The 25,701-nt window shown below is 43.9% G+C and overlaps 1 protein-coding gene across 3 annotated transcripts in view; it reads left to right on the top strand.

Moving 5' to 3' along the window:
- Nucleotides 1-7,576: 7,576 nt before the first annotated feature.
- Nucleotides 7,577-25,701, top strand: part of SPOP (speckle type BTB/POZ protein) — a 51,127-nt gene continuing 33,002 nt past the window's right edge. Inside the window, exon 1 of one of the 3 annotated variants that reach the window (XM_083709720.1) lies at nucleotides 7,577-7,706. The gene's annotated coding sequence lies outside the window, so the exon portion shown is untranslated. Of the gene's footprint in view, nucleotides 7,707-7,966; nucleotides 8,000-8,087; nucleotides 8,470-25,701 lie in introns of those variants that run through there. The other 2 variants (XM_083709721.1, XM_083709723.1) reach the window with 2 other exon arrangements.

The following is a 25,701-nucleotide window of genomic DNA, read 5'->3' as shown; positions in this document are numbered from 1 at the left end:
CAACTTTTCTCCATGTAAAATAGGGACATCCTAAGGGAAAGCAGGACATTCCAGGATCAAATCAGAAACTGGGATGGCTTTTGTAAATCCGGGACTTGTCCCTGGAATATAGGGACACTTGGAGGGTCTGGGATTGCAGCCAGTATCTCAGAAGATTATTGTTTTAACCAAAACACAGCTGAGGGAGAGTAGGATCAGGGTCGAAGCAAAAGCAGGTTGACAAATTATGATCTGAAATCAGCCAGAGAGATTCCCTCATCTGTTTTTCTGTTTGTGATTCCAACTTCCTGCAGCTGCTTTTTATTAAAATAAAATTATATGCACCTCCCATGTAACATAATGTTTGGCTCCGACATAACTAGGTACATATGGAAACAGGAAAAAGCAAGAGCTAATCATTGATGGGGTTCACCAGATGATCAGCTGCGCAGCATGGGAAGCAATAAGCGTGGTGAGAGCCTCTGGGCGCATGCAGAGTGGCTTACAATGCAACTCTCTTTTTAGAAATTAAGCACTTAGGAGTGGAAAAAGGTGGGGGAAAGTAATACATTTTTTAAAATGAAAGTCCTCTGAATGTAGCTCAGCACTTCCTTTGAACACACATAAAAACATTCCTTTTTAGATTACCTTCAGAAAAAATCAGTTGCAAAGATTTCCCAGTGGCATAAGGAGAGGTGAATCAAATTGAGCTCCCATTGTCTGCTTTGACTGTTGCATAGATAAAAGTCCTATTAAGTCCCTCCAGTGAACAGTGGCAGGGTTTTGTTTGGAATAGTTTTTTGTTTGTTTTGCTAAGACAAAGATTAGCAAATAAGAAGAAATAATTAAATAACCGGTTTTTGTACTGTCTCGATCGTCAGGAGCTTATATGAGTTTTTAATTAGTGCTGCATTTTCAATAAGTCTATCTGTACGTGTTACCGATTCTTTCCTGGATAACGGGGAGATAATTACGCGAATCCTGTTTGGGTTTTCTTTTTATATGTTTTTTCTTCTTCTCTCACTAAAGGAACGGCTGATATATTTAATCATGATGTAGAAATGCTGGCAGCTTTCTTGCAGCCCAACCTCCCTCTAATTACATTTCTAGGTTTTTAGTAAATTGAAAGGCAAAAACGGAGGAACAAAATAATTAAAAACCGAAGAGGAAGTGAATTTTATTTTTATTTTTTTAAAAAAAGCAGATGCTGTTAAAAAATCCGCACACGCAACTGCTTTCAAGGACATCGGTTTAGAAACTTGGGGATACAAAAGGCTGTCGAAATGCCACCACCAAAGCCATGTCAACGCTCATAAGGTCTGCCGCGGCTTCTCAAAGAGTGGGCGAAATATCCCTAGCCTGTCTCAAAGTGTTCAGATGATCATTAAGAATGTCACGGTAGTGCACTGGAAGATTTCTGTGGCTACCCCATGGACCCTGGCGTCAAAACTCATACGGCAGTGATGGTTCGTGAGGTTAAGCTCCAAATACAGTGGTACCTTGGTTCTCAAACTTAATCCGTTCCGGAAGTCTGTTCCAAAACCAAAGTGTTCCAAAACCAAGGTGCGCTTTCCCATAGAAAGTAATGCAAAATGGATTAATCCGTTCCAGACTTTTGAAAACAACCCCTAAAACAGCAGTTGAACATGAATTTTACTGTCTAACGAGACCACTGATCCATAAAATGAAAGCAGTAAACGATGTACTGCAGTCGCACAATCAATCAATCCGTTGATGAACTGGGTTTCACACAGTCACAAAACAAAACGAATAAGAGCCGCAAAAATGCAAAATAAATAGCAAAAACAGACAGACCTCAGCGTAACACTCAAAACGGAAGTGTGGCCCTCAAATCGGAAGTGTAACACTCAAAACGGAACACATTCGGCTTCTGAAAAAAGTTCGCAAACCGGAACACTTACTCCCGGGTTTGCAGTGTTTGGGTTCCAAGTTGTTTGAATACCAAGGCATCTGAGAACCAAGGTACCACTGTACAGTGTCTGCATGTGGGACTGACCTCAACAATTGTCTTATGACCCAGAATGCCTCTTAATATTTTTTGGAAACATGTCATGGTTTACTTCTATCCTTTCAGCCTCTGAGGGCTATCAGTACTCTCAGATAATGCAGTTTAACACAGCAACTTTGCCCAGTTTTGTTCATTCACTGGTTTTGGGACTTTGCTGACTTTCATCTACACCATGATATCCATATGAAGATCTCTGTGGTAAGAACATGAAGCAATTCACTGCAGAATGCCATCTGGCTGTCTTCTGTGTAGAAGGTGCCTCAGACTCACTTGTGGGCATTTTGTTTTCCATACAGATTGCTTTTCCTGTGCTAGGGTGACACTTGAACTTTATCATACTCAACCATCATCTGAGGCAGCCTTTCTCAACCTGTGGGGTCCCCAGATGTTGTTGAACTACAACCCCCAGTACCCCTAGCTAGCAAGGCCAGAGCTCAGGTATGATGGGAGTTGTAGTCCAACAACACCTGGGGACCCACAGGTTGAGAAAACCACTGAAGGAGACCAAGGCTGAGAAAGAGTGGCTTAACTGGAATTTGAACTCCCATGCCCAGTATCTCCATCCATCGTTCAACCCGGAAGCTGAGGTACAGCTCCGAAACTACAGGGAACCAGCAGAAGGCCCTTTCGGTAGTCCCACCCACCCTGTGGAATGCCCTCCAGCCATGCCAGATGTTAAATAGCCTTTTGTAGACCTCCAAAGCTTTGGGAAGCTTTTTAATGTTGATGTTGCTGCTGCTACTGTTGTTGTTTTTCCTGTATTTTTGTTGGAAGCCATCCAGAGTGGCTGGGGCAACCCAGTCAGATGGGTGGAGACAGAAGAAAAATGTTGTTGTCATTTAAATCTTCCTCTTCCTGTTATTTAAACCTATCACCTTCTGGGGTTTTGGTTTTTGCAGATTTGCGCCAAAACAGGTGATGAAGTCAGCATGCATAAAGTTTCTATGGCTTCTGTTTGTGAAGACAGACTGACAACTGTCCAGGAAGAAGGATTCCTGCTCCAGAGATTCAAAGGAACAGTAGAAAAGTGGCTGTATTCATGGATCAACAGTGTCTAGCACAATACAGGACAAACTCCTGAGGGATATGAATGGGGGAGACGGAAAGGGTTCCATGTATATTCCAAAGCTGCTAGATGAACTCCCTGCCTCTCCATTTGCAACACTGGAGCATCTTGTATAGCAGATCTGCATGAAGAAATCTGCTTCTGCACACGGATTATATTCACTTGATCAGGGTGACTGAAAATGTCTCTATTGCTGACATGTGTAGTATACCCCTCTGCAGCGCCACAAATCCAACCCAATGGTGTAACATTGGAAAGTGTCGATCACTTCTCCTACCTGGGCAGTTATCCTTCCACAAGGGCCGACACTGATGCTGAAATCCAGCATCGCCTGACCTCTACAAGTGCAGCTTTTTTCCACGATTGAAGTGCAGAGTGTTTGAGAACCGGGACATTCGCAGTGAAACCAAAATGCTTGTTTACAAAGCTATTGTACTCACCAACCTTACTGTATGCTTATGAAACATGGACTACTTATAAACGCCATCTCCAACTCCTCGAAAAATTCCATCAATGGTGTCTCTGAAAAATTTTACACATCACTTGGGAAGACAGGCGAACTAATGCCAATGTTCTGGAAGAAGCAAAGATCACCAGTGTCGAAGCGATGATTCTTCAACATCAACTTTGATGGACTGGTCATGTTGTTCGGAGCCTGAGTATCTTCTTCCAAAGGAACTACTTTATTCTGAACTCAAAAATGGAAAGCATATGCTGAGTATCCTGAGATGGATAAGCTGACAGGGCAGATAAGAGATCAAACGAAACAAAAAATTAAAAATGATCGGAATATATTTAAATAGTATTTGAAAAGAGTATTATGGAGAAGTATAAATTTTGACTGGTTTAGAATAACTCTTGTAAGGCGAAATATTAAAACACTGCATAGTAGAAAAGTAGGTTACTAAGTATACAGATATGTTATGACAGGCACTCAATTAAGCAAAATAGAGGAACCAAGTAAGAAGGGGAGGGAAGTCAGATGTAAATGGAATACAAATGAATCAAATGATTAAGAATATACCTTTGTTTTCTTCATTATGTTTTAGGATCACATGTTTAATGACAGGAAAATTTGAAATGTTATAATGTGATTTTATGAATGTTTGTTAAAATAAACCAATAAAGATGAACTGAAAATGGTAATAATATGGAAAGCGTAATGCTGAAGGTCAACAAAAGAGGTTTAAAGACTCACTCAAGGCAAATCTAAAAAAATGTAGTATAAACACCAACAACTGGGAAACACCGGCCTGTGAGTGCTCTAGTTGGATAACAGCCTTTATCAAAGGTGTCATGGACTTTGAAGATGCTCAAACTCAGAACGAAAGGGAGAAACATGCTAAGAGGAAGGCATGCTTGGCAAACCCTCAACTCCTGCCTGGAAACCTGTGTCCCCATTGTGGAAGGATGTGTAGATCCAGAATTGACCTCCACAGTCACTTACAGACTTACTGTTAAGATTGTGTTCATGGAGGACAATCTTATTCGGCTATGAGTGATCGCCAAAGAAGAGAGAAAGAAGAGTATACATGATACAAGTAAAGACCCTCATGTTTTTTCTAAAAGGATTTGTAATCTTCACACTCACACCCACAACTCTCTTAAGCATTTTATGCTCTCTGCCCTTCCTCAGTGGATATTCTCCCACATATGAGAACCGGAGAAAGATTGGTGGAATTTCCACTACAGGCTCAAGAACAAGGCAGGGTAGATTTATCCAGTTTTTCAACCTTAGTTTCCTGATCTGTAATATGAGAACAATAATAAGATTGATTCACCTATTTCATTTTAGGAAGAACAGCAATTGTAATAGTAAGCGCAAGGTGGAGTTAAGAAGCCTGCTGTTAAAAAGAAAACCAACAACCTGCAGTATCCTACCTTAGACGAATTAAATATTGCCTGTGGGCACCTTGAAAGTCTGCATCTTTAACCCCGTCAAAGTTTCATTCAAAAGCCCATGCTGCGTGGGCAGTACCTTTGTGGTTTAATTTGATACAGGTTGCTCATGAGTCTCAGAATTCAGAATCAAAGGACTCCTTTTGCTCCTAAACCGTCTGCTTCATGGATTAAAAGCAGGAATTCATAAAAACACCATGTTGCCAGCAGCAACCATATATTTATTTCTGACAAGAGCTGCGTGCCCATTGAAAGAGCACAGCTTCTTTCCCTGCAATCACAGTATGAAAAGGCCACTCACTATTCCACACTTCGGTATGGCGGCTCTTCTGCACACACAAAGAGGGCTCTCCTTCACTGGAGGTTTTTAAGCAGAGATTGGATGGCCTGGCCATCTGTCATGGACAGTGGCGTAGCGTGGGTTGTCAGCACCCGGGGCAAGGCAAGTTATTTGCGCCCCCTAACCCGTGGATTTGCGCCCCCTAACCCTAACCCCCAGATGTTGCGCCCGGTGCGTCCAGCCCCCCCTGCACCCCCCACGCTATGCCACTGGTCATGGATGCTTTAGTTGAGATTCCTGCATTGCAGGGGGCTGGATTAGATGACACACAGGGTCCCTTCCAATTCCACAATTCTATGATTTAGAGGAGGATTGGAATTCTGGTCTCTCCTTTTGCATTAATAATAATAATAATAATAATAATAATAATTTTTATTTATACCCTGCTCTCCCCGGCCAGAGCCGGGCTCAGGGTGGCTAACATCAGTGAAAATTACAGTAAAAACATAATGGGGGGGGGGGAAACAATTTAAAATACAGATTAAAATGCAATTTAAAATGCAGCCTCATTTTAAAAGTAGCCCATAGATCTAAACCATAAGGGGAGGGAAACATAAGGGTCAGACTCAGTCCAAACCAAAGGCCAGGCGGAACAGCTCTGTCTTGCAGGCCCTGCGGAAAGATGGCCCTAGTCTCTTGTGCCAGAGCGTTCCACCAAGTCGGGGCCAGTACTGAAAAGGCCCTGGCCCTAGTTGAGACCAATCTAACCACCTTGCGACTTGGGACCTCCAAAATATTGTCATTTGTGGAAGCGTTAAAGGAAGTCAGAAAGGGGGGGGGGCGCTTCTGCCGTTTCCCATTTCTTCAGTTACCATTGGCTCATCTGCTCTGATTTTGGGAATGTGATGCACTAACAGAGGCTGTCCACAAAGTAGCTGTCCACAAAGTATGTGACCAGACCCTCCAAGTGTCCCTATTTTCCAGGGACAATCCTGGATTTACAGAAGCCGTCCTGGGAAGCCAATCCCACAATGTCCCACTTTTCTTTAGGACGTCCCTATTTTTATCGGAGAAACGTTGGGGGGGATGGAGTTATGCACACCCCCCAGCCAAGGAGATAAGTAACTATACAACCTTTAGAAGACATCTTGAAGGAGGTGAAGACAGGTGACCCCACCTAGGCCCAAAGTCACCCCCCCAACCAGAGTTCCAAGACAGGAGCTTTCTGTTCATGCTCAGGAAACACATCATGGGGCAGGACTCTTGAAGAGGAGGAGAAAGGGGAGGGAACTGGAAGGGGAATATATGCTCTGTGCAAATGACTGTGAACTCGTGCTTGTTTTGTGAATCTATCACACTTGCTCCTTCTACCAATTCATGGATGGTAGAAATAAAGCTTTTTCTCTGAAACTACAGTATTCCTTGAGTGTCTGTTTGACTCCCACTCCCTCCCCGGCTGCAATACTTTTTCCCACCCGAGGGCAAAGCCTCATAAGGCTACAATCTGAGGGCAGCTCTGTATAGGGATTTTTTTATGCTTAATTTTTTTATGCTTTTATATACGTTGGAAGCTGCCTGGAGTGGCTGGGGCAACCCAGTCAGATGGGCAGGGTATAATAATAATAATAATAATAATAAGATAAAGTCCCTACCAGAGAAGAATGGCAACTTAAGTTAAAGGACTATGCCGAAATGGCAAAAATGACCAGAAGAATCAGAAATCATGAAGACCAAAATTTTAACAAGGAATTGGGAAAATTTATAATTTATCTTAAAAAGCATTGTAAACAGTTTAAATCGTTAGCAGGATTGGAATAACACTTTTAGTTTAATGGTGAATTTTGGATATATTGGAGATGTAAAAGATTTGGATTATCATAAACGATACAGGAGGAAATGACTAACAACAGGACCCCCAAAGGGTAGGAAGAAAGTCCAGATTCTTTGGCATCTTGTTTTTATGTTGTATGTTGGATATGTGACTGTAAAATTTTAATTTGAAAAACCAAATAAATAAAATTTCATAATATTAATAGAAGAAATAGAATAGGACGACCCTATTTTTATCAGAGAAATGTTGGAGGGTCTGCACTTAAATAGTTGTGCTTTTGACATATGTAACTCGTACACAACACGTGTAGTCACTCAGAATAGGAAGCCAGGGGTTTTAAACGCATCTGAGGAACAACTGTGCACCGTCCGCCTGCCGCACCTCTCCTTTATGCTTCCCCACCCCGTTAATCTCAAATCAGCATTTCGACGAATTGCTGTTTTTCCCGCCAATTTTTCTTTCCAGGGAAGGTCCCTTGCGGCGCATGCGCAATACCTCCCCTCCTCCTGTTGAGTGAATGAAGCGTCGTGGCGACGTCACGGGAGAGTCCCGGATGTGTCAGGTCAGGGCGCTATGAGGAGACCACAAGGGGACGGTCGCAGCTACCGCATATCGCTGTCAGGTGAGGTGGAAAGGGCGACGGATGTGGTTCGCCGTGCCGTAGGGACAAAGGGAGACGTATATTAACGGCCGCGGGCGACCGGCCGCAAGATAATGAGCTGGAAAGGCCTGACGCAGGGAGAAGGGGCGGGGCAGAGAGAAAGAAGCCTCGGGCGAGAGGTGCGCATGCGCTCGCTGTGTGGTTTCTGTGCCGCTGGAACCGCAGGCGCATGCGTCTTGGGTTCAAACGGTTGCCGGGGAGCTGCGCAGGCGCCTTACTGTGCACTCGGCGTCGTGCGGGAGAAGGCGGCGCACGTGAGGTTCAGGGCACGCATGCGGCGCGAAAAGTTTTGTATCACGCCGCCCCACTGCGCCTGCGCAAAGGGGAGTGGAAGGGCAACAGCCACATCCTGCAGCTTCCTGGCTTCCCTTCTCCCATCTTCTCTCCCCCCTCCCGCACCTCCTATCCCTTTCCTGTTGCGCTTGCGCATAATGTTGCTGCAGGGGCCTTGCGGAATAATGATCCTCCGCAGCTGCGCAAGGGGGAAAGAATTGCAAGAGGAGACATGCTGCCAAATAGTGAGCCGCGAGTGCTGTTGCTAAGCTTTCACAAGGGGAAAGGAAGAAGGGGGCCAGGAATGATGGGGGAGTAGAGAGGGAGGGGGTTGTCTTTTTTTGCCTACGTTAATACCCCACTCACCTCACCTGCCTGGGTCACTGGCCTACCACCCCTGATTATTCTGATAGCGAACAAAGTGGCAGAAGTTACTTACTGAGGCCAACAGGTAAGAGCTCCATCCTTCTGATACACCCCCACCCCCTCTAACTGAATGATGGAAAAAGTGGTTGGGAGAGATAGATCTGTTAATAAAGGAATTGTCTGGAGTGGTGGCGTTTGATCCTTGAAACCTTGACTGGGATCTTGTATGGTCCAATGAGTTTTGGTTTTGGATTTGGGAGACATGGTGTGAAATCACTGGTAAAAGCCTGGAGGGTGGGGGAGAAAAAAGCCAGGTAGTCTGTGGGTAAGGGCTTCTACTTCGCACACCTGTTAAAATGGTAATGATAGCATCAAGTTTTGTTTTGTTTTTTGTTTGTAGGGATCGAAAACTTTAGGATCAGAGATCATGCCAATGAATGGGTGGGTGTTCCCTGTGACAGGTTTACATGAGTTGGCTCTTGAGTTCCCTCTCTTGTTCTAAAATCTCCACCACTACACAAGTCAGATGGAGTTGTGGAATGTGTAAGTTTACTTTTGAAAACTTAGAGAGCTTTTGAGGTGGAAAGAGGTAGAAAACAAAATAGAGGCCCTTTTCATATACTTTGCCGCCCCATTCATTGATCCAGTAAAGAGTGATAATTTTCATGATGAATGCGGTGCAGTGAGTTCGATTCTGAAAGGAAGAAAAAGAAGAGAGGCATAATAGGTATTTCACAGTTTAACTTACCATTACTCCCAGAGGTCTGAGAGAGCAGATAAATGGACTAACTAGATTAAGAATCAAAAGTGGCTCCTTTGTTGTGTGGTAGTTGCATATGAGGGAGAATTTTTTTGCAGCTTCAGCTGTCACAGTATTGTAGTAATGGGTAAAGCTACAGCTGCTGAAAGTTTTTCTGCTCTGCAGCTACTGAAGGCATAGGAATCTCTTCTCCTGTATTGAAACTGACCATCGTAACGTCTGGACAAACCATCACATGTAGAAGTTGTCAGCACCTCCAGTCTTTGTTGTTGCTGTGCCTTTTTTAGACTTACAAAAGTGCTGCCTTGCTTATGTTGTTGTAGCACCTATGTAACTCATCCAAACTGTTTTCAAACCATCTGGCGGCACAGCCAAAATAAGCAACTGAGTGTACTTAATAAAAGGTTGTGTGCAAAGCAAACTGATAATCAGGAGATTTTAGACTTTTAAGCCACCCAATCCCCAAAAGTTCTGAATGTATAACAGCATTTAATATTAAAAAGGCTCCATTTGGACATACCCTCCACGAAAAAACCCCAAACCCACACCTGTTAAAAGCACATTCGTTACTCATTCATATGACCACTTGGCTAAACGAAGATCGTCCATCACTTGCTAAATATTTTGAGACTTAGGCTCTGATGGTACTTCTGGGAAGAGGATCTTAACTAAGATGTGAGTGTGAAATCTCTCAGTGTGCCTTACCATGGTATTTTGGCATACTTCTTTGGAGAAAGCTTAGCTCAGTCAGTTATGTTTGGAAGTGGGTGAGAGTAGAGAGAAACCTAAGAGTAAAGTGTTACTGGAACAAGGAGTTGATGGAAGAGATGATGATGTGCTAGGATCATACCAAATCACTCTTGTCAGCATTTCTCACCAAGCTGTGAGGGGATTTATGGGTAAGTTACCAACTGCATGGCATGCAGAGAGGGTGGGAGTGATAAGTTAAAAGCAGGGTTTTTTAAAAATAGCCACTCAGCTAGGCACCCATGATGGGTATGAATTGCTTCCAAGTGATCAGGCAAGGAAGTTTTGTAAAGTGGTTCTTATTTTCTTTTCAGCCAAGCATCATTAACATTGACATGTGTGGGCAGCAAAGCTAGTGGGGAAAAAATAGTGTGAACTAGTAATTCGGTAAAGTTATTTGGAGGACTGTCTTAAAAGGTCTGGAATAATGGCTGCTGTACAGGAGTAGGTTGCCTGTTCTGTGGACCGCTAATGAGTCAGGGATGTTCCAAGCTAAAAGCTGTGTTGTAAAATGGTGGGCTTACAACTACCAAAGCATAATTCAAAAATGTATTCAAAGTGGGAAGGCAGTTGGCCTAGAGAATGTAGAATTCCCTTTGGCATATTAGGAAACAGATCAGTGTCGGTTGCCTGAACATTCCAAGGTACATAACAGACCAAACTGAAGGAGTCTGACTTGCTGGGTGGCAACTCTCACCCTTCTCCAAACATACTGTAAGAAAAGGATGGGGCAGGGGGTTAAGAGGATGTTGGAATTTGTGTTAGAAACTCCCTAGGCACGTTTTCTGACTGGAGCTGCTCCAGTTGTGACCACATGGAGATCTCTGGTTGCCAGGTTGGCGACTGACATCTCTAGCTGGCTGGCCTCTCCAGCTTTCTTAAGCAGAAGACCTTACTTATTGCGTTAATATCCTACCTTTTTCTCCAGGGGGTACATGGTTCACTCCTCTCCTCAGTCAATCCCTACAATGACCCTGTGAGGTAGGTTAGGAGGTTATGACTGGCCCAAGGTCACCCAGTGATTTTCATGACTGAGTAGGGATTAACCCAGGTCCTAGTCCAGCCACTACATCACACTGGCTTCCTAGGGTACGTCTGCTATGGGGCAGCTGGATATATATATATATATATATTTGCTTTCGTAGATTTTCACGGGTACAGGAATGCAGGTTTTGGTGTCCTCGGGTGTCTTCCCGTGTAAAAGTTGGGGTGTCTAGGCGACGTTTCGACGAGGTCTCACTCGTCATCTTCAGGCTGGTGCTTTCGGCTTCTTCCAGTAACAAGAAGCCGAAAGCACCAGCCTGAAGATGACGAGTGAGACCTCGTCGAAACGTCGCCTAGACACCCCAACTTTTACACGGGAAGACACCCGAGGACACCAAAACCTGCATATATATATATATATATATATATATATATATATATATATATGGAAAGCAAAATGCCCCTTAGAGAAGGATCTGAAATATTTTACCTTGAATCTAGAAATTTTTTTTTCTGGATTGTTTTATTTGATGTATTAATGTGCTGTGTGTAAACTGCTTTGAGATTTTTTTCTTTAAAATATCAAATGGTATAGAAATGAAAAGAAGAATAAATTTCATGGGGGGGGCAATGGGGCTTAGACATTCTGTTGTGGCAACTGTAACCTAGGTTTAAGCTGCTATTTGGCGATTAGCTTATTTATCTGAGTTTCTAACACTGCTTGGAACAGAAACTCGCCTGAAATGCTTTCCTTTTAACACCTGATGCAGAGAGCTATTGTAGAAGTTTCACATGCTTTATCTGCTTCTGTGCTGTACCATTTGAGACTGTATGTGGAATCAAATGTTTGAATACTCTCCCGCTTAAAAGAATAGGCCCTTCACATTCAGTGCAAGTGTGTCAGGGAGAAGACTAGCTTATAATCTCTTTCCTGATATAATAGTTCTGAATGTGTTGTAGAGTATTTTCTGTGGGGAAGCATTCAGGCATTTAATCCTCATCTGCAGTCTGAAATGATACAGCCCAGCAGCATAGACAGGTTAGACACCTGTCCACATGTGTAATCTCTAACAATTGCCCTGGGCAGTTGAACAAGCTGCTTTAATGGAGAATTGGTCAGTGAATGCCAGTGATGTAAGTCAGGAGGCGTTGGGGAAGAACGTGACCTCCTCTGGAAGGTTTGCCTTATACTTTGAGAACCACCACCATTTTAGGTGGTTGTTGAGTCCAGATTGAGGGACAGTATAATCCAGATTGTCCCTTCCACTGATCTATTAGACCCTAGCATGCCAAAATTGACGGGATGATCCTTGCCCGCCCATCCCGAACTTCAGAACAAAATATTTTTGAATGTGTTATGTACCATAGTAACTCAGCCAGCGGCTAAAGGTAGGTGATTGGGCAAGGAAGCGTTTGTGAAATCTAAAACAGTAGTTTATCTAAGCCATTGATGTGATATATATAACTAACCTATATACAGTGACACCTCGGGTTAAGTACTTAATTAGTTCTGGAGGTCCATTCTTAACCTGAAACTGTTCTTAACCTAGAGCACCACTTTAGCTAATGGGGCCTCCAGCTGCTGCCATGCCGCTGGAGCACGATTTCTGTTCTCATTCTGAAGCAAATTTCTTAACCCTTAAGCAAAGTTCTTACTATTTCTGGGTTAGCGGAGTCTGTAACCTGAAGCGTATGTAACCCGAGGTACCACTGTATATGGAAAGGCAGACTACTATTTTTTTTTAGGAGCTGCCATCTAATTTGCAAGAACTTATGCTAAGCCATGTGAATACAGTTTTGCTAAGATGGTTCTTGTAACTGAAATTCAAGCAAATTTGCGGTGAAAAATAAGGCCTGCCCTGCTGCTAGTGCTTCCTGCTATTTATCAATCTGAGAATGCTTCTAATAATTCAAACTGCTCCATAGCCTTTGCACTTCCAAGAGACCTGGGAGGGGAGGTTGTTGCTGCTTGCCTTTTCTAGATAGGAAATGGAGGTTGAGAGATAAGTGACTTTACTCAAGACCACAAAGTTGCTGTGTTCAGACACAGTGCTAAGCCACATAGGATGGTCTGTTTAAAATACAGTGCACAAGCTGTGTGCTGGTGCCTGCAGCTTGAGCTTCCCCACTTTGCTCCTCTCTTACCACAGAGCAGCTGGTTTATAGCATTGCATCCAAACCAGCACTTGGAAGTTTCTCTCCAGATCAGCTACGATTGGGAAAGCCATAGTTTTTCCCTTGGCTTCCCAGTTGTGGTTTGTTTGGGAGAAACACCTGCTGGTTCAGGTGCAATGCTGAACTATCTGTTCTGTGGTTTGCTTGACTGAAGGAGGTGTGAAACTGGAGCACTCCGACCTGCTTGCCTCACCACACAGTTTGCGCCCGGTGTGCTTAAAAAGGTAAAGGTAAAGGTACCCCTGCCCGTATGGGCCAGTCGTGACTGACTCTAGGGTTGCGCGCTCATCTCGCTCAAGAGGCCGGGAGCCGGCACTGTCCGAAGACACTTCCGGGTCACGTGGCCAGCGTGACGAAGCTGCAACTGGCGAGCCAGCACATGGAAACGCCGTTTACCTTCCCGCTATAAAGCGGTACCTATTTATCTACTTGCACTTAGGGGTGCTTTCGAACTGCTAGGTGGGCAGGAGCTGGGACCGAGCGACGGGAGCTCACCCCGCCACAGGGATTCGAACCGCCAACCTTACAATCAGCAAGTCCTAGGCACTGAGGTTTTACCCACAGCGCCACCCACACGTCCCACCCGGTGTGCTTAAGCATACGCTATTTTGTGGCTTAGTATTGCACCCAAATGTAGCTGAGGTGAGCTTTAATCTATTGACTGCTTTGTTCACTCGATTATACATCCACCCCCACCCCCCTAAATACAATAAATGGATTGGATCAAATCCTATAGTTCTGCTTATGGTTAACTTAACAGATGTGTATAGTTTGGTTCTTTCTGTGTCTGTGTAATTAGGGCTCCCCTTGGATATACAAGCAGCAAACCATAGTAAGTAGATACGGCATAAGTCAAAGATGGGGAAGTGCATTCTGTTGGTGGGCTGGATCCTTATGACCCCTACTCTCTACTGGCCGTTTGACAAGAGGGCAGGGCTGCCCACATGCCAGTCAACTGATGTCACAATGGCATTAGATGACCCACTTTTTTCCAAAGCAGTTAGAGGTCCAACCGCGTGTTGGCAAAGGCGCTGCATTTTGCAAACACTGATGAACAGCTGATTTTCAGGTCTTTCAAATCAGGTCTTGCATGGGGCTTTGCATAAAACTTTGATAGTGGTGGTGCTACTACTGATTAGTGGTTGCAAACCCCCTTTCGGCCCATCTGTGTCTACACCTGCCTCACACCTGCCAGGTGTTAAATATGTTTGGCCCTCTTGTGGGCCCAGTGGAGAAGCCTGCAGGCCAGAGGTCTTCCGCCCCTGGGTATTTGCTTAGTAAATGGATTTGCTAAGTAATCAGCAGCAGTTCATGTCTTGGATTTGCTAAGTAACTAGCATCAGTTCACGTTTTAGGGCATGGCTTTGGTGGTGTGACTTGTCTGATGGATCTAATAGAGTAGTAAGATCCCATGCTGTCCCTTTCCAAAGTTCTGCATTTTGTGCCACTGTTCTTGAGGGGTCTGTGCTACAGAAAAATCCAGTGTTTTGTTGCTTGCCTCTTACTGTGAGATCAAGGACTAATTAAATTGCTTTAGGCAGTAGAGCACTAGATACATTGTGGCCTGCAAATGAGACAACACCAGAGGCTCTTAAATGTTTGCTAACTTTTTTAAAAAAAGAAAAAAGGAAAAAAGCTTTACACGCTAAACTTCCTTTTCTCCTTCTCATTACTACTGGCCTAACATAATGGTGACTTCTAAGTGCTGCCCTCTCCCTGACTACTGTGAGTTATGATGGCAACCCTCACTACTAAGTTGCATGATATTATAGCGCTTACACTGGGTAGGATAAATGAAAAATGCAGGGGCAGGAATTGTTGGTCAGAGGAAAAATAATGGTGGCTACTAAGGCTTGTTGTAGTGTCCCTGCAGTGAGCTCCGCCTACATGGTGTGATCCCACCCCTACATATTGGCCTGCTGTTGGGGGCTACCATTCTCTTGCCAATAGCTACTCATCCACTGCCTGGGAACAGTTGAAAGATAAGATTGAGGGATAAGTAGCATGACAGATTAACCATTCAAGCCATCCTGTGTCATACAAGTGGCTGTATTGGCAAGGGGTGTGTGTGTGTGTGTGTGTGTGTGTGTGTGCTCGCTCTTCTATACCTGTCCAGGATCTCTTTTTTAGAGAAAAGCAGGGTGATTTTGCATTCCATTAAAATAAGTAAACAGGCAAAAAACAAACCAACCAAAATAAAAAAAACAACCCTGACTGGGAATGATTTCTGTTGTGACTCATACATATTTCAGAAAGGCTAGAAAGCTATTTGCCAAGGATGCATTCTTCTTGAGTTTCTACTTGCCTTCTGCACTGCATTTAGATGTGGAAATGCTCCTAGTCCTAGAGAATTGGAGATGTGTGAATTCTCAAGGAGCACTGCACATATTCTCACTAGTGCAGGGTAGGCCTGGGCGAGGTATCAATACATTGCCTGAAACCACAATTTAAAGTTAAAATCATGAGACTGATTTCAGAATTTCCAATCCGGCAGTGTATCCCGAATCCCCCCAACCCTGCTCACAGCCAACACCACACACTTCAATCAGGCCACATGATAGTCGCCTCTGCTAACCCACTCCCTCCCTCCGCAGCCCAACCGCCAGCCTAAAAAGTGTGGCTTGCCAGCCAGCCAGCCAATGCCTTCATTTATTTCCCTGTCTGCACAAGCACTGGCAGGCTACCTCCTCCCTCTGTTCCTCCTTGCGCCAAGCGGGACTGTGCCGCAGCGAGCCTATCGTAGGAGTGAGCACTCCACCTGGCGCGGCGCCGCCCACCTAGCCTTGCCAGGAAGAGGCAGAAGCTGTTGCAAGGTGATGCCAAACATTTCTGACCAGCAACTGCTTTCTTCCTCCCCGCCTCCTTTCTGACATCTTAATATACCGCCATACCGCAAAGTTTAGCTAGCAAGATACTACAATGTTGGAAAGCAGATATCACCCAGTCCTAGTGTAGGGAAAATCTAGCGGTAGCTAACTTGTTTAATAATAATAATAATAATAATAATAATAATAATAATAATTTATTTATACCATGCCTATCTGGCTGGGTTTCCCCAGCCACTCTGGCCTGGGCAAGAGTTTTAGATTTGTAGCCTGGCTCATCAAAAGGCTTTGGGAAGGGACACCTTTTCATACTATTAAACAAGAGTCATGTTCTGGGAGCCCACATTCTAAACGAGTGAAAGCCAAGATGTCCAACTTCTTGGCTGTGGCTCTACTATAAATAACTCACAACATGTCAGCTCGCCCCAGTTCCAGCCTCCTCCTGCTACAATATAGAAAGAGATAAATGCCCATTTAGTTATCCCTTAATTGTGATAACTCTTCTCCCACTCACTTCAGATACTTCTGTATTGGGAAGGCAAAGTTGATATAGACCCTCCGCTGGGACCAGTTAGTTCAGCCAGCCAGAACAAACATTATTTAGTTTAGATTAACTTGCCCAGTCAAGAGGGCTCTGTACAGGTATCAGCGCTTGAAAGAAAACCAATACATAAAATAAAATTGCCTCCTTGCTTGCCTCCCCTCCTGCTGTCTCTCCTTTTCTCCAGTCAGTTTGAAATGCCTCTGCTAAATCCATCTTTCTCCAATTGCTGTGATCACAATATCCTTTTCCATCAGCTCCCTGTACTTTGGCTACTCCTCACAGATCTGCTGCTTCAATCCTTCCACGTATCTCCCTGAACCTGGAAGTTCTTGCTGCCAAATGAATTGTGGCGGGTAACCACCAGTGAGAGGTTGTGAAATAACCCTGCCTGGTGTCATGGTCTTTCCTGGGCCAGGTGAAGACCTCTTTGTTCATCCAGACCTTTAAATACCTTAGCCTCAGGCTCTTTTTCAAACACTGTTTTAATTTGGAATGTGTCTGCTGTACTTTCTGTGTGGTATTTATGTAGGTCCTCCAACTTAATTGTTTTATTTTCCTTTATATTTATTTACCAGTTAATTCCAGTTAATTTTTTACTTATTTATTGTAAATAAATAAAGAGTACTTTTTATGTTATAGGGTGTCATATAGGGTGTGTGTATAATTTCTCCACCTCTTTCACTTTCTCTATGTCAGCGGTTCTCAATCTGTGGGTCCCCAGATGTTGGACTACAACTCCCATCATCCCTGAGATGGGAGGTAGCTAGAGGCGGTGGGAGTTGTAGTTCAACAACATCTGGGTACCCACACGTTGAGAAAGGCTGCTCTACATAGTCTATTGTTACTCCAGGGGTCAGCAATGTTTACCTCGCCTGGGCTGCTTCACTCCAGGGGAGATCCCTCTGTGGGCTGGATCGCGCATGCACCCACAATTTCTGGCACCGCGAAAGCGAGTCCCTGCACTGCGCTGCACCGGTTTAGCGCAGAGCGCGGGGACTCACCAGGTGGGCGGCTTGGTTCGGGGGCGGCTCGTGGGCCATTTAAACAATCCCGTGGGCCATTTGTGGCCAATGATCCATAGGTTGCTGACCCCTGAGTTACTCTTTGCTTTTTCCTCTCTGTTCCTTCTTTCATTCTGTTCCCTATGCCTCCTGCGCCTCCTTCAAGCAACTCCATCTCCCTTCATTGACTGCTCTAGCAAACCTCTTTCTCAATCACAGTTTCTCCATCCGTAACCTCTCCCTTCCACCTCTGTCTTGTCTAACACATAATAGATTGTAAGGTCTTTTGTCAAGGTAACCACAGAAGCACTGACTCTGAATCAATGTGCAGTGGTAGTAATAGGTCATAGCTCTTCTGCAGATGGAAAAGAAGTAGAAATACTCATTTGTAGCTTGCAAAAAGTGAGTTGGCTAAACGCCGCAAAATAAGTTAGCACGGCTTAAGGGAAAGAACTTGTGTCAAAGTCTGAACACAAGTAGGCACTAGAGAGTTGCTGTGCTTAGTTCAGAAGAAGAGCAGCAGGTTGTCCTGAATCAAGACATTTTGGGAAACAGCTGAAATACTGGAGCCTTGCAGGAGAACACTTGGAGTTCTCATCTGAGGGTATAAATTAAATATCCATTAGGCTGCATTCTTTTTTTTTTTTAGCCTGGTTTAATGATGGCTCATGAAAACCCTGCAAAACTGCAGGGCTTGCGAAGAATGTTTGCTTTCTTAAGCTGGAGCAACATGTGGCTGTTATAATATTTTGCTAATTAGTTATAAAAATATACAAAAGAAGAAGAATGGGGGTGGGGGAACTACACGTTGTCACCAGGTCGTGTTTCCAAGCCCCAGCTGCCTCTATTTCTCTTTTTCAGAGTAGCATTGAGAGAGAGTGTGTGATTTGTACAGAAGTAGTTGTAGACAGGAGTGGGAGTGCTTAACCCTTTCCCATGCCCACCACTTTTGCAGTCTCCCTGTCTTCAGTGATGAGTGTGGGAAGGCTTGAGCCCATCTTTCCCCTTTTATTCCCTGCAACCTGATCACGACCTGCCAGCATTTTTCAGTGGAGAAGTGGCGCTGACAGTTTGGGAAGATGCCATATTTGCATCTATTGGAGCCAGGTACCCAATTTCTCCATGCTCACACGTTTTAAAGGGGAAAGCTGTGATTTATAGATGCATGTACCTGTATCTGGCACATGGTATCACCTGCACATCTGAATTGTACTTGAGCATCATTAAACAAGTACCAAAACAGTTGCTTCAGAGGAATGCCTCAGATTTTCATCTTTGTGAATTCTCTCAAAATGTTCCTGCATTTGGTCCATTGTCTGCTATCTTTACATATGATTAATATTACAGTCTTTGACATGATTCTTTATACTTGCTAACAGTGTTTGAAATTTGCCAGGCACATTTTGCACCTGACAATTGGCCACTTGGAACCAAGTGAAGATGCCTGGGCTCCAGAATGGTGCCTGACGTAACCACCATTTGGAAGTGCATGCCTGGGGATCCTTGGGTATGGACTGTTTTCACACACTAGCAACACATCCTGTAGAACTCTGTCCGTTATATTTTATCTGCGCAATCAGAACGAATTTCAGAAACCCAAAAATTGTATTGAAAAATATGACTTTCAAGCTGTCTGACCCCAAAATGGCAACTAGGCATTCTGTTTTGGTGACTGCAACCCTGGTTTAAGGAGCCATTTGGCGCCTAGCTTATATATCTGAGTTTCTAACACTGGTTGCTAAGTTGAGTGGCCAGCTAGCCCAAAATACAGGGAACTTTCTGGAATATATTGCTCATTTAGTTTAGATTTAATCTGGAAGCTCTCCTTTTCTAGCTGATTTAAACTACTAGAAACCCACTTTGGCAAGTGAAGGAGGGGAGGGCCCAAGTCCCACTACTCCCCCCCCCCCATTTAAATGCTTAGAAGCCATTTTAACAACCAACCAACCAACCAACCAACCAACAGGCCTCCTACAAGATTTCAGTGTCACAAATGTTGATCATTCACCTGCCTGATATTGGCAACTGAGAGGGCTGTGTGTTAGCTGTCAAGAAATCATAAAGGTTTAGTTGAATTTCTGTATCACTGAAGGATTAATATACCGTATTTTTTGCACCATAACACTCACTTTTTTCCTCCTAGAAAGTAAGGGGAAATGTCTGTGCCTGTTATGGAGCGAATGCCTACGGATGGCAGGGGGATCTGCTGCAGTCGTGAGCAGAGGATCCATGGTTCCCCTTCCTTCCCTCCTCCGTGGCTCGCTTTGAAACAGCAAAGCGGGAGAAGAGCCGCTGAGTGGGGAGGAGAGAGGGACAGAGATCCTGCTTGCTTTAAAGGAGCAAAGCGGGAGAGGAAAGGAGCCTTCTCTTATACCCCTCTTCTGCATTATTAACAGCATCCTTCTCCACCCACCCCACGCATGTTCCTTGTTCCTTGAGTGCTTTTCCTTCCCTCCCCACTTAAAACATGGTTACAAAGCACGGATCCACATGGATCCTCAGGATTTTTGCATTGGGCTACCCCAAACTCACCGTCAGATCACATGTCTGTGGCCACAGCATGAATCACAAAAATCATACATCCGCTGTTTCGTTTAGAATATTTTTTTTCTTGTTTTCCTCCTCTAAAAATTATGTGCGTGTTATGGTCGGGTGCGTGTTATAGAGCGAAAAATACGGTAGTTGCCTCCTCAACCTACCCAGTTTTCCCAGTAAGTACTTGGAGAACCTGGTGAAGGCCAGTAATTAAAGGCACACTGTCAAAAATGAGTGTTTCCTAAGAAATTGTTAACTTTGGAACTGATTATCACTGAACTCACAGATTACTTAAATCAGGGTTTCCCATACTGGTCCACAAGTTTCATTCAGGTGGTCTGTGCCTTGTAAAAATACAATTGAAGATCATAAAGCACCTGGCAAGTGCACCACAATTGCTACAAAAGGCTGAAAAATTATTAAGTGGTCCACCCAGACCCTCAGCAATTTTCAAGCGGTTTATGGGAAGAAGGTTTGGGAACCACTGACTTAAATGCAGCTGTTATATAGATCGAAATCCCACGTGATTCCCCAAATGTAGCCTGCAACCTCAGCAACTTTAACTACAGATACTTGATATATTGCAACTGAGGAGCTGATTAACACCCTTTTTGTTGGCCAGGTCCTGAGGAACGTGTGCGCACACACAGCTTCACATATGTGGATCACTTTATTACCTTCCAAGACAGCTCTGTGACGCTGAAGTTAATGTGGCAATCCCCACATAAGAGCTTTTCTTAACATTTGCTGGAGCCAGGCCAACTTCTCGCTCTGAGTCTTGTGTGTTTAATTTTGGACCCCGCAATCTCTTTCTTGCCAGATAGGCGTGTTCCTTAGGGCATTTGAGCACTTGCTGCTTATGTTTTACTGTATTTTCTCTTGAACTGCAGCTTGCCCTGATAGAGCCTTCAGATTTTTTCTCTGCATCTGTAAAGATCCTTATTGGGTGTGGAATGTTAAAAGGATGCACTTGTCCTACTGGAGGTTTTTGTGTAACTTCACTTTGCCAAAGGGTACACTTCTGGTAGGAGGTGGTGGAAAGAATAACTTATTTGCTGATGCATTAAAGAGAGGAATGCCTTTCTCCTTCTTTGATTCAAGGCATCTGCTTCTCTACCCAGTGATCACAGTGTTACCAGGTCATGAATTCTGAAAACAAAAATACAGTGTTGGGGCACCTTAAAGATGAAGCTGATCTTTAAGGGGCTCTAAGACTTAGTCCAGCCTTTCTCAACCTGTAGGTCCCCAGATGTTGTTGAACTACAACTCCCGTCACCCCTAGCTAGCAAGGCCAGAGCTCAGGGATGATGGGAGTTGTAGTCCAACAACATCTGGGGACCCACAGGTTGAGAACCACTGACTTCGTCTGTTGCAGATAACACAACCAGTGTTAGAAATTAGCCAAGTACGTTTTGTGACTGGCGCAGGTCCAGTTGGGACCGTGTGGAGATCTCTGGATGTCAGGCTGGCAACTGGGGAAAGCAAAATGTCACGTAGAGAAGGATCTGAAATATTTTTCTTGAAGCTTGAATTATTGTTTTATTTGATGTTTCAATGTGTTGTGAACTGCTTTGAGATTTGTTCTATAAAATATAAAGTAGTATAGAAATGATAAATAATTCCACTGCAAACAAAAAATGGCACTGAGACATTCCATTGTGGCAATCACAACCTAGGTTTAAGGTGCCATTTGGCAATTAGATTATATATCTGAGTTTCTAACACTGAACATGACTGTCATTCGAGAAGTCAATTGATTGTATTTCTTCCTATTCAAATGACTTGGCTTACAAACCGTAAATAACAACAATATAATGGAACATCACAAAAACATCGTAAATCATATAATTAACAAATCATCAAAGCAATTGCAATCTATGAAACACTATTAACAAACCAGCAATTAAAAAATAAGACAAACATCACAATTGCAGCCTAAGTCATATTATATGTTTAACAGATAAATAAGGCATTTACAAATCTAATAAAACAATATTAACAAAATAGCAACTAGAAATAAGTTCATACATGCACACTCCCCCCAATGACTCATAATCTTTTACTCTATTCAGTTTATTCAACTAAATATACACATCCATCATACAGGAGGACCCTGATCTAATAGAAATACCCCCAGCTGTTTCTGCAGGAGATTTCTCTCCATGTAAATAGTAGGTGTGGGGTCCTTATCCATTTCAGGGCTGTAGTGAAGCCAAAGTGTTGAAAATTCAAATGTGCACACACACCAAATTCCAAATCCACTTTGGGGAAACTTTGCTTTTGAAAGATGCACCAAGTACTTTCCATGAAGTCTGAAAATATGTTGGCAAGGCATGCATGTTTAGAGTCAAATGTGCTCCATGCTGTTACCTTCCATCTGTCCTTTTGGTTTGGTTCTTTCCCCTTTGCAACTACATTTGGTTGAGCTGTATTCCCTGCTGCTCCAAGAAGGGTGAAACATGTGGGCATTTTTTAGCCACCAAGATCAGCCAAAAGCATTGCCGCCGCCGATCATCATAGGTTGCTGCTTCCATAGGGATACAGCTAGGTGCCATTTCACCTTTACCTCTTCTCCCCATCCCTCTCTTTTTGGTACGTTTGTCTCTCATTCTCTTTTAGCAACAGCTTTATACCAAATTATATAGCTCTGGCAACGCTGAAGAACAGCATTAACAGCAATTTTCCTTTCCGGCCTGCTAAGTAATCCTCCTTATAAATGGAGCAGTGTTTTTTCTTTGGCTTCTTTTACAGCTTGACGTTCAAACTCCTTTTCCTATTTCATCAGTGTGCATCCTTCTCCTAATTATACATCAAATCTCTTGCTTTTGCCATACTGGTTCTATTGTGTCTTTCACATTAGTGCCTTTGCACCTTCCCATTATCTATGGAATATGCTACTTCTCATTTTTGTGTGATTTTTTTTTTCTTCCCTCCTGAGTCCCTAACACCTATCTCTTTTATTAAAGGTTTCACATTAGGAGTGATTTCACTGTCTTTGGTGTGGGCGGTCCCCAGATCCATTTGTCTCTGCTAATGTTGTTTGGGTCCAGCCAACCGTGTTCTCTAGATATCAGTGCTTGCTTATTTGTTTCTGCTCCATTTCAAAAGCTTTGTCTGAAAAGCCAGCTCTGAAATGGAAACGGTAGCCAATTAAAATCATGCGCTAATGTTTAGGCGGTAATTGCCTCTCCTGCACCCTCACCATGGTAAACTTATGACACTTAAGTTAGGAGATTTATCATACCTTAGAAAATGTGGGTTTCTTAAACTTGTTCAGAACATGACATACCTGTAGTCATTGCACATGGGTGCACATTGAGGAGAAGAAATGTCCTCTGTATTAAAAATGGTGACTTTCCCACATCAGAAATGAAAATGAGACTCGAATCCAGGGGTGGGGAAGCTGTGGCTTTCCTGATATTGCTGGATTTTAATTCTAATCAGAACTGACCCTACCATACTGGTGGGAATTGGAGTCTAGCACCACTATCTGGAGAGCCACAGTTTTCCCATTCCTGCTCTTGCCGAACATAAGTCTATTTTGAACTCTGGCAAGCCTCCACATTGGTGGAAATGGCGTTGCCAACTGTAGTTTAGACATCATAGTTTGAGGAAGGGCCACAGCTCAGTGGTAGTGCATCTGCTTTGCATGTAGAAGGTCCCAGGTTCAGTCTCAAGGTAAGGCTGAGAGTGTGTTCTGCGTGAAATGCTGAAGAGCACCTGCCAGGTAAAGGACCCCTGGGTGACTATGGGGTTGCGGCGCTCATCTCGCTTTCAGACCGAGGGAGCCGGTGTTTGTCCACAGACAGCTTTCTGGGTCATGTGGCCAGCATGACTAAACTGCTTCTGGTGCAACAGAACACCGTGACGGAAACCAGAGCGCATGGAAACGCTGCTTACCTTCCCGCCACAGCAGTACCTATTTATCTACTTGCACTGCTAGATTAGCAGCAGCTGGGACAGAGCAGTGGGAGCTCACCCCAGCATGGGGATTCGAACCGCTGACCTGATCGGCAAGCCCAAGAGGCTCAGTGGTTTAGACCACAGCGCCACCTGCATCCCTTGCCAGTTAGTGTAAACAGTACTGAGCTACATGGACCAACTTTGTTTAAGGCGGTTTTCCATATTCATTTGTAGAAAAGATGGCAAATAGTATAGAGTGGGAGAGACGATAATCTCTTTAAAGACTGGTTTTCAGGATCTCTTGGAGAACTTGATTGGCGATATGCTTAGGAGAACTGAAATATTACTTGCGTCAATACATAATAAATCTATGGAAGCAAACTTAGAAGATACGATGACACGTATAAGTTTGGAGTTCACATTGGCCGTCTGCTAAAAATCCAAAATGTGCATCTAACGCCAGGTAAAGGTAGAACAGGCTTCTCACCTGGATATAGGTTTCAGTAGCTTGGCCCACAAGGTGATGCAAAGGATCCTGTCCTTATGGGGCAGCAGCCATTGTGGGCAGAGTCTGCTCTGCTGTAGTCCCAGTGCTGTGGAATGTGCACCCAGAAAATTCATTCTGAAGATTCAGGCTTTTAAAGTCTGAGTTGTAATTGTACAGAGTTTGTTTTAAGCAGTCCTGTTCAGTTGGTACTCACATGATGGGACAACAAGGGCACAAAGGGGCTGCAGGGCTTTGCCTTTATTCAGCTGCCCGCCCGCCCGCCCACCCACCAGCAGTTTCTTCCAGCTTTTGTAAGTCCACTGTAACTTGCCCTGCTGCAGACATTTACCCTGAACTTTGGGAAGGATTTCTTAAAGGTTTGCTCTGAACTTGTCGGAAGTTGGAAGGCACCACATGACAGCAGATGTGGGGCTAAAAGTGTAGCCCCGCTTGTCTTGCCTGTTTCTGTGAGTAATGACTAAATAGGGCTGCTGGTTCTGCTAGTTTTGGGATCGTGGATTACACTGCTGGTGCTTTATTTAAGTTTGTAAATAGCTTTGAAGAGGTGTGGGAGCTAAATGTGTCGGAGGAATTAAAACCAGGACTTGGAAAGGTATGCCATTGCTTCTGAGCACCCCCGTGTTGAAGGATGACAGACAGTGTTCGAAATTAGCCAGGCGCCAGGTGCGTTTTGGAACTGGCGCAGTCCAGTTGCGACCATGTGGAGATCTCTGGATGCCAGGCTGGCAACTGGGGAAAGCAAAAACTTAGAGAAGGATCTGAAATTGTTTGCTTGAAGCTTGAATTTGTTTTATTCTGGATTGCTTTATTTGATGTTTTAACATGTGGTACACCTCTTTGTCATTTTGTTCTTTAAAATATAAAGCAGTATAGAAATGGAAACAACAACAACAACTCAGAGAAAACAGTGCCTAGACTTTCATTCCATTGTGGCAACCCCAGCCTAGGTTTAAGGTGCCATTTGGTAATTAGATTATAGATTTGAGTTTATAACATTGGTGACAAAGTACTGTCGTTAGCCACAAACTACTGATTTTGCTGCAGTTCCAACCCCACTTAGCTGAGGTTAAGCCCCATTGAATTCATTAGGATTTATTTCTGGATTGTGCTGATAGTCGTTCGTCCTCCTTCTTGCATAAACTGTTTTACTTTAGGGGAGAAGGGGCTGTGCTGCTGAAATTGCTTCACCCCATCTCTGATATGCCTCGGCAGCGTGGCGAACAGTGCTCTTGGCGATTCAAATGTTGTGTTGCCGCAAGTTCTCGAGAAGAAAAAAAAAGGAATCTGAGGCATGCAGGAGTAGAGAGAATTGGTTTTATCTGCTCTTCTTCGTTT

This window comes from Podarcis gaigeae (assembly GCF_964106915.1).
Source record: "Podarcis gaigeae genome assembly, chromosome: 13".
Taxonomy (NCBI): Eukaryota; Metazoa; Chordata; class Lepidosauria; order Squamata; family Lacertidae; genus Podarcis; species Podarcis gaigeae.
This window is presented reverse-complemented; position numbering and strand designations above follow the sequence as displayed.